The sequence below is a fragment of the Bubalus kerabau genome, chromosome 10, assembly GCF_029407905.1.
Source record: "Bubalus kerabau isolate K-KA32 ecotype Philippines breed swamp buffalo chromosome 10, PCC_UOA_SB_1v2, whole genome shotgun sequence".
Lineage (NCBI taxonomy): Eukaryota > Metazoa > Chordata > Mammalia > Artiodactyla > Bovidae > Bubalus > Bubalus kerabau.
In genome coordinates, this window is record NC_073633.1 from 43,800,032 (window position 1) to 43,813,553 (window position 13,522).

At 39.0% G+C, this 13,522-nt stretch overlaps 1 long non-coding RNA gene across 1 annotated transcript in view; it reads left to right on the forward strand.

Annotated features, from left to right (window-relative positions):
• The first annotated feature begins 235 nt into the window (after window positions 1-235).
• Window positions 236-13,522, forward strand: part of LOC129621286 (uncharacterized) — a 37,604-nt gene continuing 24,317 nt past the window's right edge. Inside the window, exon 1 of the long non-coding RNA XR_008699179.1 lies at window positions 236-810. This is a non-coding gene — a long non-coding RNA (uncharacterized LOC129621286). The remainder of the gene's footprint in view (window positions 811-13,522) is intronic.

Below are 13,522 nucleotides of genomic sequence, written 5' to 3' on the forward strand. Positions count from 1 at the left end.
AGAGGGACTTACAGTCATAGGCTCCCTGTGATTTCTGAAAGCAGCCGGGACATCTTAACAGTGTCTTCAGAGGTGATAATCAGATTTAATTAGGGCCTCCTTCTAAATCAGGTCTCAGCCTTGGCTGCACATTATAATCACCTGGGGGAACTTTAAAAATTTCCAGTGCTCAAACTTCACCCCAAACCAATGAAATTAAAATCTCTAGGGGTGGGACCCAGATGTCAGCATTTTTAAAAGTTCTCCAGGTGTTTCCAATGTGCAGCCAAGGCAGAGAGCCAGTTTTCTGGCTTTAGGCCAGAAGAAGTAGCAAGAAATGTTGGCTCTGGAGCCTAGGCTCTGCACGCTAAGACAGATCACCTTGGCACTGTCTGCACGTAAGGTGGGAGTCAGATTTGCCTTCCTCCTGTGTCTGAGCATCTAATGAACTAAGGTTTATGCGAGAAGCAAACCAATTCACTCAAAACAGTTAGTAGATGTGTCTGTGTATATTAGCCAGTAAAAAGTAAAAAAGAAAGTTTCTTCCCCAAGAGCAGAACAATCACAGTTTGAGACCCTGTACTGCAGGACAGCAGGGCGTCGCTGAGATAGCAATTGATGACATATACATTGCTCTGAGGGCTCCTTAAGAACTTCTACCTTTTACGAATGTCAGGTGAAAGGTTCACAGCACAACTTTTCATGCTTAATTAGCAGTTAGAATCGCTTCAAGAAATCAAACAGGGAGGAGCAGATGGACTTGCAGCTCACCTTGCGGCAGTAATTTGTTTGTCTCAGCCATTAGTCTTGGTTGCTAACAATCATCTAAAGGTAATGGAATCATACTTTTGCTTATTCTCTATTTGGTTGCTAAATAATTTAGTCCAGAATCTAATTTCTGTTAAAACAGAAAAGTAAAATCTTTATTTCAGAGCTATTTAATTTGCAACATGTTGCCATTATAATCTCCTGGCATTGGTGTAACATCTAAGACTCAGCTGATTGCTTTAAGTACTCAGCGCTGATATGCTCTAGTAAGTGAAGAATTTTTACTTGTAGATTACAAAGAACACATTGTATCTTATTTGCATCTCAATATAAATAAGTTACAGAGGGCTAAAATTTTGCTTTTGGATTTTAAAAAGAAAAATTCCTACACTTTAAAACTGAACTCTAAATGGCCCTGATTTTTGAACAAAACTTTTAATATTTTAGAAAGCCAGTATTGTCCTTTTGTTGTGGAAGCAGTTTTGCTATATTTTTAAAATAAATCTTTACTCCACAAACATTTATAGTACTCTGAAAAGGTTTTATATTTTATTTACTGGTGCCATAGCTTTTGAGATTGAAATGGACAAGAAAGGTCTGCCATAAACTCTTTTGTGTTGTGTTAAATCTGTGGGTTTAAGTGACCTAGGAGAGAGTGGTAATTCTTTCAGCTTCCTCTACTTGGAAATGTGTGTTAGTTCTCTTTGAAAAGAAGGCTTTACTTAAATTTAACTTGTTATTATTTTCCCAGTTGGAGTGACAGAGAATGCTGGGTGACCTTTGTAGGGTTACTTATTGTCTTCATGAAAATTTTCTCCGTCTGAACTAGAGAAAATACCTGCTGAGCTAAGGACTATGGTGAAGACAATGCGTGTCAAACATTTTATGTGCTACTTCTCAGAAAGAAACCAGCCATGATAAATAGACTTTCAGAACAAGTTTTCTAAAATTCACCATGTGCTAAACTTTTCCAAGTCCATCTAATCTTCATCATGTTTTTGCACTCTAGATAAGCCATGATGATGAGTGAGAGTTGGTTCTAGGTAAAATACTGCAGTGGATAGTTTAAATTTCTGCCTTGACTTTTTGTGTCTTTCTCTTGTCCTCTATGGTATGCCTATGGATTTCAACTTCTATTTACTCTGACATGCATAGCACCTGATATAATTCTTCCTTTCTCTATAAAGACTGCATATGACCAACCTAGATAGCATATTCAAAAGCAGAGACATTACTTTGCCAACAAAGGTTTGTCTAGTCAAGGCTATGGTTTTTCCTGTGGTCATGTATGGATGTAAGAGTTGGACTGTGAAGAAGGCTGAGCGCCGAAGAATTGATGCTTTTGAAGTGTGGTGTTGGAGAAGACTCTTGAGAGTCCCTTGGACTGCAAGGAGATCCAACCAGTCCATTCTGAAGGAGATCAGCCCTGGGATTTCTTTGGAAGGAATGATGCTAAAGCTGAAACTCCAATACTATGGCCACCTCATGCAAAGAGTTGACTCATTGGAAAAGACTCTGATGCTGGGAGGGATTGGGGGCAGGAGGAGAAGGGGATGACAGAGGATGAGATGGCTGGATGGCATCACTGACTCGATGGATGTGAGTCTGGGTGAACTCCAGGAGTTGGTGATGGACAGGGAGGCCTGACGTGCTGCGATTCATGGGGTCGCAAAGAGTCAGACACGACTGAACTACTGATCTGATCTGAGGCCCAAATAAACCCCATTTTAAGTCTTTGCTTGCTATTAAAAAATATTTCTTGGACCCTACCCCAAAACCAATTAAATGGGAAACTCCAAGGATGTAGATTTGTAGAATATTGAAGTTTAAAAACTCCCCAGGTGAGTCTAATGTAAAGCCTTGGCTATGTGTCACTGTCTTAAGCCAAAAACTTTGGATTCTTAAGGGTATAATTCTAAAGAGTTAGCTGCTGAATAAAGAACATATTTGTAAACCAGAAATCCTTAAATGCTATGAGCCCCAAACTAGCGAGAGAACATTGTCTCAACAGCCTAAAGGATGACAACAACTAAACTAACAATGATGTTTTATGTTGCTATGAAATTCCTCAATTGCCATGATCACTGCTGCTGCTGCTGCTAAGTTGCTTCAGTCATGTCCGACTCTGTGCAACCCCACAGACGGCAGCCCACCAGACTCCCCCGTCCCTGGGATTTTCCAGGCAAGAACACTGGAGTGCGTTGCCATTTCCTTCTCCAATGCATGAAAGTGAAAAGTGAAAGTGAAGTCACTCAGTCGTGTCCGACTCTTAGCGACCCCATGGACTGAAGCCTGCCAGGCTCCTCCGCCCATGGGATTTTCCAGGCAAGAGTACTGGAGTGGGTCGCCATTGCCTTCTCCGGCCATGATCACTGAGTGACCATTATTTCCTTAGTCTCAGGCACTGAGTTATCTGTAATTATCTATCACACACTGGATGTATTATTTTTCTTCTTGTATCTGATAGCATAATGTTCACTAGCAAGAGACCAACTTCCTGATCTGTGGGTGTGGGGATAACTACAAACTCATTTGCTATTGTGTCACAGTGAATTTCTGATTCTAAGAAACATCTTCAATCACCAGAATGACAGTAGGGTTGCCTGTTTTCCTTATCTGCTTTAGTTAATTTAGTTTATGTCTGTGTGTTTGGAGTTGGCTGTCTCTCTGTTCAGAACAATTAGGAGGGTGCCCTCAGAATTGTAAGCATACTGGGACATTGTTCATGGCTATGACGCCATTGTATTCAAAACCATAGTTTCCTAAGCTGATTGTTTTTTGATTGGACCAGATATTAGAAGATAAATGAAGAAAACTTGCAAACTGCAAGTATTCTTGAAGTAAGAGTTTTATATTTATACATATGTGAGATTAGAAGCCTTTGATGAAAAGTTATTCTTAGATCAATATGCTCACTTTAAATAACTTTATTTTTAAAATTATTTATATTTATTTTATTTTAATTTTGGCTTGCATCAGTCTTTGCATGCACGAGAGCTTTCTCTATTGTGGAGAGCAACGTCTGCTCTATAGTTGAGCTGCATAGGCTTCCCACTGCAGTGGCTTCTCTTGCTTTGAGGCATGAGCTCTAGGTGTGCAGGCTTCAGTAGTTGCGGCTCACAGGCTCTAGAGAACAGGTTCAGTAGTTTTGACACATTGTCTTAGTTGCTCTGCAGCATGTGGAATCTTCCTGGATCAGAGATGGAATCCATGTCCTTTGCGTTGGAAGGCAGATTCTTACCCATTGTACCACGAGGGAAGCCCTATTCAGTTGGTGAAAAAAGTAATTGTGATTTTGGACTGTGAATTTTAAATCGTTATAACTAGGCTCAAACATATTTTTATTAATCAAAATAGGAACCATTACAATCAACACATTTTTGCTAATGAGAAATAAGTTTGCTTATACTTACAGTATAAAAATCCATGCTTGGGATTTGATCAACTCTTGGAAAGCATTTTCTGCATCCTGCGGGTTGTGGAAGTGTTTTCCTTGCAAAAAGTTGTTGAGATGCTTGATGAAGTGGTAGTAAGTTGGCGAGAGGTCAGGTGAATAGGGTCAGTCACTTCAGTTGCTCAGTCGTGTCTGACTCTTTGCAACCCCAAGAATCGCAGCATGCCAGGCCTCCCTGTCCATCACCAACTCCCAGAGTTCACTCAGACTCATGTCCATCGAGTCAGTGATGCCATCCAGTCATCTCATCCTCTGTCATCCCCTTCTCCTCCTGCCCCCAATCCCTCCCAGCATCAGAGTCTTTTCCAATGAGTCAACTCTTTGCATGAGGTGGCCATAGTATTGGAGTTTCAGCTTTAGCATCATTCCTTCCAAAGAAATCCCAGGGCTGATCTCCTTCAGAATGGACTGGTTGGATCTCCTTGCAGTCCAAGGGACTCTCAAGAGTCTTCTCCAACACCACAGTTCAAAAGCATCAATTCTTCAGCGCTCAGCCTTCTTCGCAGTCCAAATCTCACATCCATACATGACCACAGGAAAAACCATAGCCTTGACTAGATGAACCTTTGTTAGCAAAGTAATGTCTCTGCTTTTGAATATGCTATCTAGGTTGGTCATAACTTTCCTTCCAAGGAGTAAACATCTTTTAATTTCATGGCTGCAGTCACCATCTGCAGTGATTTTGGAGCCCCCCAAAATAAAGTCTGACACTGTTTCCACTGTTTCCCCATCTATTTGCCATGAAGTGATGGGACCAGATGCCATGATCTTCGTTTTCTGAATGTTGACCTTTAAGCCAACTTTTTCACTCTCCACTTTCACTTTCATCAAGAGGCTTTTGAGTTCCTCTTCACTTTCTGCCATAAGGGTGGTGTCATCTGCATATCTGAGGTTATTGATATTTCTCCTGGCAATCTTGATTCCAGCTTGTGCTTCTTCCAGCCCAGCGTTTCTCATGATATACTCTGCATAGAAGTTAAATAAGCAGGGTGACAATATACAGCCTTGACGTACTCCTTTTCCTATTTGGAACCAGTCTGTTGTTCCATGTCCAGTTCTAACTGTAGATGAGGTAAAACTTTATAGCCCAATTTGTTCATCTTTTGAAATGCTGGTTGTGTGATATGAGGTCAGGCATTGTTGTGGAGGAAAATCAGGCCCTTTCTGTTGACCAATGCTGGCTGCTGGCGTTGCAGTTTTCAGTGCATCTCGTTGACTCGCTGAGCAGACTTCTCAGATGTGTATTGGTGTTGCCAGGATTCAGAAAGCTGTACATCAGACCAACAGCAGACCACCAAACAGTGACAGTGACCTTTTTTTTGGGTGCAGGTTTGGCGTTGGAAAGTGGTTTGAAATTTCTTCTTAGTCCAACCACAGAGCTGGTCATTGCCTGTTGGTTGTCATATAATATCACTTTTCATCATATATCATAATCTGATCAAAAAATAGTTCATTGTTGTATAAAATAAGAGAATTGACATTTCAAAATCATGATTTTTTTGATTTCTGGTCAGCTCATGAGGCACCTGCTTATCAAGTTTTTCACCTTTCCAATTTGCTTCAAATGCTGAGTGACTGTAGAATGGTCGACACTGAGTTCTTTGGCAACTTCTCAAGTAGTTGTACGAGGATCAACTTTTATGATTTCTCTCAATTTGTTGTTGTCACCTTCCCATGGCTGGCCACTAGGCTCCTCATCTTCAAGGCTCTGGTCTCAGCTAGAACCATCACTGGATTGTATGTTAGCTAGCTGTTCCTGGGCCAAACACGTTGTTGATGCTTCTGGTTGTCTCCCCTGCTTTACAACCCATTTTGAACTCAAAACTGCTTGAATTAGCTTTTCGTCTAACATCATTTCCATAGTCTAAGATAAATACAAAACAAACAGCAAGTAATAATTCATTAGCAAAAAACATGACATGAGAAATATGCATTAAAATGATGTATAACATAACCACATTTACTGAGAATGTATTCCAGTTCATATGGCAAATATCAACAATGCAAAAACCGCAGTTACACTTGCACCAACCTAATAGATGTTCATTTTTAATTTCAGTTTATGAGCCCTTTCAACTTGTACCCTGAACTTGATAATAGCAAATAAAACCCACTTTGTTGCTGTTTAATCAATTTCATAAAATGAAGAAAGTTGCAACATCTGGCTTTTGCTCAAGCCCATATTTCTTTCACTACACTGCTCTAGAAGACATCTTTTTAATACAATTCAGGGGCATTCATCCTGCCTCACTCTCACTGTGACCTTTGAGAGGAGTGCTAATATGTCAAAGATGAGGATACTATTGATTAACAATTTTGGTGAGTTAAGTATTTTGTATAATTCTGGAAGAGATTAAAGTCTATTTTAAGACTCCCAGTTTCTGGTTCTGCATCACATATAAGGAGCTTGGAAATCACCAGTCTTCCTTAAAAAAAAAAAAAAAAAAAAAAGTAAAAACTGAACAGACTAAAAAAGTCAACATCTTTTTTTGGATCTGTAAGAGAGGTGAGACACAAACACTGCCCCCACGATTGAAGAGTCAGGCAGGTACAGGGAATAGAGACTTGGGAGTGGAAACCACCTCAGGAAAACTATAATTGAAAAATTGCTGGTGGCTTAGTGTCCAACTCTTTGTGACCCTCTGGACTGTAGCCCCTCCAGGCTCCTCTGTCCATGGAATTCTTCAGGCAAGAATACTGCAGTGGATTGCAGTCCCCTTCTCTAGGGGATTTTCCCCAATCAGGGCTCCAACTCACGTCTCCCACAAGGTAGATTATTTACCGTCTGATCCACCAGGGCTTCTTTTTTCAATTCACTTTTTTGGGAAGACAACTCTGAGGGTGAAAAACTAGACCCGCTGACAGTGGTGAGGGGAGGAGAGGTGCACACTATTATGAGATTTATCCTCAGGAGATTGGTCAAGTTCCCACAGTAAATGTGGGAGAAAAATATAGATCCCCTGGAGAAGGAAATAGCAACCCACTCCAATACTCTTGCCTGGACAATTCCATGGACTGAGGAGACAGGCAGGCTACAGTCCATAGGGTCACAAAGAATCAGACCCTGACTGTGCGACTTTCACTTCTGGCAGGAGGGGGAAGAGTAAGGAACCATTTAAAAATGCCCAGAACATTCTGTTCTTCTTAACAAGACCTGTCCTCAGGAGAAACTAGATAACTAGAGCCTGACTGACCTGGGGAAGGGAAATACTTCAGTATCTCTAGCTATCCTGTCTCACTTAAGAGTTGGGGGTTTGAGGGGATAGGGCGACTGTGGCTGAGAAACAGTGGTCAAGTGCAGAGGCACAGGCTCTAAAAGACTGAGATTTAATCAGAAGAATAAAAACGGCTATCCCTCCCATGGCATATTACTAAGGGTCTTTTTTATAGCCTTTTCTTTTACTTGGTACCTTATATTTGGCTGTCAAGAAAAAGTTTGCAAGGCATATTAAAAGGCAAAGAACATAATTTGAAGAGACAGAGCAAGTATTAGAACAAGACACAGTTGGGATGCTTTATCTATTCAGTGGCCCTTTTCATGGTTGTTATACCATGTACATTTTTGGAATTTTTTTTCCCAATTAATTGTTTCAAAAGACTATCTTATGGATGTCTCTTGAGAATGTGGGCATCATGACTCTCTCTCACCTACTTTAGGTTTGAAAAGCAATGACTTAGCAACTGAACAACACCAACAGCAGTCAAATGCTTTATGTTTTTGAGAGAAACTGGTTTTCTCCTTAATGTGTTATTAGCATTGTTATTTTTCAGTTGCTAAGTTGTGTCCAACTCTTTGCATTCCACGTGGACTGCACCTTGTCAGGCTTTCCTGTCCTTCACTATCTCCTGGAGTTTGTTCAAATTCATGTCCATTGAGTTGATAATGCTATCTAACCATCTCATCCTCTGCTGCCCGCTTCTCCTTCTGCCCTCAACCTTTCCCAGCATCAGGGTCTTTTCCAGTGAACTGACTCTTCGCATCAGGTGGCCAAAGAATTGGGGCTTCAGCATTAGTCCTTCCAATGAATGTTCAGGGTTTATTTCCTTTAGGATTGACTGGTTTGATCTCCTTGCAGTCCAAGGGATTCTCAAGAGTTATTAAAATTAGCAAGATGTAATACTGATAACCAAAGAACAACCTTAGGGTCTGACTTGATGACTTTGGCCTGCATATTGTAAACAAGAAGATGAGCCATGATTTATAGGTAGTTTAGCCCACTTATTAAAGCTGGGGGGAGGTGAGTCATTTAGGGTCAAGTTCTTTTTAATTATAAATATTGTGTCACTTGAATGTTTAGCATATGTGGTTCATTTGTAATCAAAGAACAATTTTATTTTTTATCTTCTATGTCCATGAAAATCTGTTCAGAAGGGGCAGTGTTGCTGACCCTTGATGAAATCTTGACAGGCTTAAGACATTTCTTATTAATCTCTGGTAACAGCAATCTTATGGTTCTAGTCCTTTTAAATTACAAATACAGTGTTCATTCATTAAGTAAAAATCTCACTGTGCATAGTAATATTTTAATCTTTGTTGAAGGGATGGTTGGATGGCATCACTGACTCAATCAACAGGAATTTGAGCAAGCTGCGGGAGATGGTGAAGGACAGGGAAGCCTGGTGTGCTGCAGTCCATGGGGTCACAAAGAGCTGGACATGATCGAGCACCTGAAAAACAATAAGAGGAAAGTCCAACTAACTGTTGATAGTTATCCTCTTCCTTACCTAAGACCTGTAGCAGATGGAAACCTTTGATCTAATAAGGAGAAAATAGTATACTCAGCTTCTTTTTTCCATCCCTCTTCTTACCTCACTTCTTCCACTCTCTAGCTTCAAAGAAAAAAAAAGAAACAGGTGGAGAGAAGGGAAAAAAATGACATAGAACAGAGAAATATCTTACTTGGGTGACATCTGGTGAAGCCGATTTTAAACTTTTGAGGTCTGGTAGATGTTAAATGCTGATTTCTTTTTCTTATGGTGCCTGTGTATATATATGTGTGTGTTTCTTGAACATGTATATATATGTGTGTGTTTCTCTGAACATGGTGACATGTTCAGTTCTACCTCTCATGGTATGAGCAGAACAATCCATTTCCCAATATATTGCTTTTCCTTTGGCCTCTGTTTTTCTGGTAGGCCACTCCACAAATAATAAACTATTGGTGCTCTCTACTTTTACTCCTGGACTTAACACTTGGATTTAAAATGGCTCCAGTCTTGCTTTTTTTCTTTCTGGCATGACTCAACACCTTGGACCTGACGGTCTCTGGATGTGAAGGCCAGTCCAAACAGAACTACATTTATTCTCCCACCCCAAGCCACTGGAAGATCCTGAGGCATTCTCTGCAACTCCAAACTTCAGGGAATTGACATTCCAGGATCTGGGAGTAGTATAATGAAAATCCCCATTCTGAGGCTTTAGATGAAGAGTTGGAACCTTCCACACTTATTCCATCCTTCTTGGGAGAGGCTGGGGATTTCTACCAATGGGTGCATGCCTCCTCAGTCACTTCAGTTGTGTCCAGCTCTTTGCGACCCTATGGACTGTAGCCCACCAGGATCCTCTGTCCATGGGTTTATCCAGTCAAGAATACTGAAGTGGGTTGCCATGCCCTCCTCCAGGCAATCTTCCCGACCCAGGGATTGAACCTGTGTCTCCTACATCTCCTGCACTGATTGAAGGTTCTTTACCACTAGGACCACCTGGGTACCAATGAGTCTTCTCAGAAATTTACTCTCCATACCTTGACCCAGCTTATTATATATGATTTGCTTGAGGAATCTAAGAATTGTTGACACTGAGATTTTCTTTATAAATGTTATATATGGTCATCTGTCTTGCATTCATTTCTGTATTTGATGTGTATCATATTTTTGTCTCAATTGAAATGGAAAGATTTACATTTTGACATTCTATAACATGTACGTTTGCCTGGAGTATCTCCTCTTAACATTGCCCCAAGAACCAGGGATAGGAAGGTTCTTTCAGAGAATTCTTTCAGAAAATTCAGATACATATTTGAAACTGTCCCATTTCATTATGACCAACTTGACTGTTAATTAGAAAACTATAGCTTAGCTTGCCAAATGCAATTTTCCATAGATTTTGGATTATTTACTAGAGAGAGGAAAAAGCTGCTTGAAATAACCACTGTAAAAAGACAAAAGTCTGGTGGAAAATATTGAGGCCTCCTATAGGAATAGTTTTCCATGAATTGAATCACAAGAGTTGCATTTACTTTATAAGGTCTCCAATAGGTCGGATAATTTAGATAAGCTTTAGGAACCAAATGGCAATAGAGTGCACTGAGTCTGTCCTAATTCACAATTCTGGAAAATACTTCCTAACTCCTCTTTAATTGGCTTTCTGTACCCAAGCATCATAGCTCACTAAATGGACCATGTGAGTTAAAGCATTGCTGTACTATCTGGACATTCATTTTAGTATATCAGACTTCATTAGCTTTGTAGGATTTACAAAGTTAGGACATGTGAGACATTAATAACTGTGATAATATTTTATACAGTTAATTATTTTTGGCCTCAGTGGTATGGTGAAATAAAGTATTGTTTCTTTTCTGCAAGATGTGCAAGTTTTGGGGCTATAGATTATAGCCTTCTTTTATCCCTTAAAGGTGAGTTACTATCAAAAATTAGACCATAGTTTTATACATTAATGTCTATGTTTACCATATTTGCATGCTGAGAAATTATTCTTTTTTTTCATATTTCTTTTATCTAATTTTTATTTTGAAATGAAATAAGACTTCCTTGTAACATCTCTAATATTAAACAACTTTTTAAGCAAGTTAGACTGTCTACAAGGCTTTTCATAATATCTATGCTAGGAATTTTTTTTTAATTTTATTTTATTTTTAAACTTTACATAATTGTATTAGTTTTGCCAAATATCAAAATGAATCCACCACAGGTATACATGTGTTCCCCATCCTGAACCCTCCTCCCTTTTCCCTCCCCATACCATCCCTCTGGGTCGTCCCAGTGCACTAGCCCCAAGCATCCAGTATCGTGCGTCGAACCTGGACTGGCATCTCATTTCATACATGATATTTTACATGTTTCAATGCCATTCTCCCAAATCTTCCCACCCTCTCCCTCTCCCATAGAGTCCATAAGACTGTTCTATACATCAGTGTCTCTTTTGCTGTCTCGTACACAGGGTTATTGTTACCATCTTTCTAAATTCCATATATATGCATTATTATACTGTATTGGTGTTTTTCCTTCTGGCTTACTTCACTCTGTATAATAGGCTCCAGTTTCATCCACCTCATTAGAACTGATTCAAATGTATTCTTTTTAATGGCTGAGTAATACTCCATTGTGTATATGTACCACCACTTTCTTACCCATTCATCTGCTGATGGACATCTAGGTTGCTTCCATGTCCTGGCTATTATAAACAGTGCTGCGAAGAACATTGGGGTACACGTGTCTCTTTCCCTTCTGGTTTCCTCAGTGTATATGCCCAGCAGTGGGATTGCTGGATCATAAGGCAGTTCTATTTCCAGTTTTTTAAGGAATCTCCACACTGTTCTCCATAGTGGCTGTACTAGTTTGCATTCCCACCAACAGTGGAAGAGGGTTCCCTTTTCTCCACACCCTCTCCAGCATTTATCGCTTGTAGACTTTTGGATTGCAGCCATTCTGACTGGTGTGAAATGGTACCTCATAGTGGTTTTGATTTGCATTTCTCTGATCATGAGTGATGTTGAGCATCTTTTCATGTGTTTGTTAGCCATCTGGATGTCTTCTTTGGAGAAATGTCTATTTAGTTCTTTGGCCCATTTTTTGATTGGGTCATTTATTTTTCTGGAGTTGAGCTGTAGGAGTTGCTTGTATATTTTTGAGATTAGTTGTTTGTCAGTTGCTTCATTTGCTATTATTTTCTCCCATTCTGAAGGCTGTCTTTTCACCTTGCTAATAGTTTCCTTTGATGTGCAGAAGCTTTTAAGGTTAATTAGGTCCCATTTGTTTATTTTTGCTTTTATTTCCAATATTCTGGGAGGTGGGTCATAGAGGATCCTGCTGTGAAATTATTCTATAAAGAGATTTTCTATTGAAGTTTTTCTATTAGATTCTGTGATTTTCTTTCAGAAAAATGCAATCTTAACACTTCATATGAAATGGAAATAGAGTCTGAGGGCTTTAGGGACTCATTTGAAGAATTGAATACGTATGCTGCTTTTATAAAAAGAGACTCCTAGAAGATAGTTGAATAACTAGTTAGAAGGTTCCCGGGTCCCCAGGTGACCATGTGAAGCAGATTACCACATCCTGCCCCTAACATGTAGTTGACTATGACATATTTCAGGATTTTCTCAGAATTGAGAAAATAGTTATAATACAATCAATGCCACTTATAAGCTGTATTTTATATTAAAGGCTAGAAGTTTTGAATGTGTGAGAATACATGAACTGTTTTGCATTATCCATTGTAATAGAGCTCTACTAGTTGAGTATGTTTGGAAACAGTATGGCTGTGTGTTACCAAAGTTGTATTCTAGTGAACTGAAAAAACTTTCTGGTCAGAAAGTACAGGATTTTAACAGTAAGAAATGATTGCAATTCTGAAAAAAAAAGTAGAAATATATAGGGAGGAAGTTGGGTTATTAACATAGTAATAACAAGAATTGAAAATTAGTGGCACATTAAAGAGATTCTATAAAACAGTGAATCAAATGCCTATGAGCATCAAAGAATTTAAATATTTAGAAAAATATATACTCCTGGGCCTCCAACCAGACTTACTATATCAAGATTTTCATTTTTAACATGCTTACATAAGAGTAGTTTTACCTTTGTGATGCTTAAATGAAATAGCTGTTGAAAGTTCTTAGAATAGTGCCTAACATATAAGCATTCAACAAATACTGTATTAGTCATTGGTATTATTGAAATTCCTGTGCACATTAAAGCTTGAGAAACACTGCTATAGAAATGGATTATATGGTGTGATTGCCATTTTAATAAGTCAATATTACTATACTCAAAGGAGAGCAGTTGATTAACTGAATAGAGGATCAAAATACTTTAAAAAGTGGTCTCCTTTATCCTTGGGAAACTTTCAGTGGGCAAAAGAATGTAAAGTTCACCTCTGCCTTTTCATTTCCACAAACATCTTAAGTTGACAATGGACCAATTTCCTGATATTAATCAGTATAAAGAATATAAGAAGAACAAATTTTTTTTTTTGATAAGTTAAATTTGGTTTTAGTTAACACTTTTTTTTTCCTGATTATTTTTTTTAAATTTTATTTTATTTTTAAACTTTACATAATTGTATTAGTTTTGCCAAAT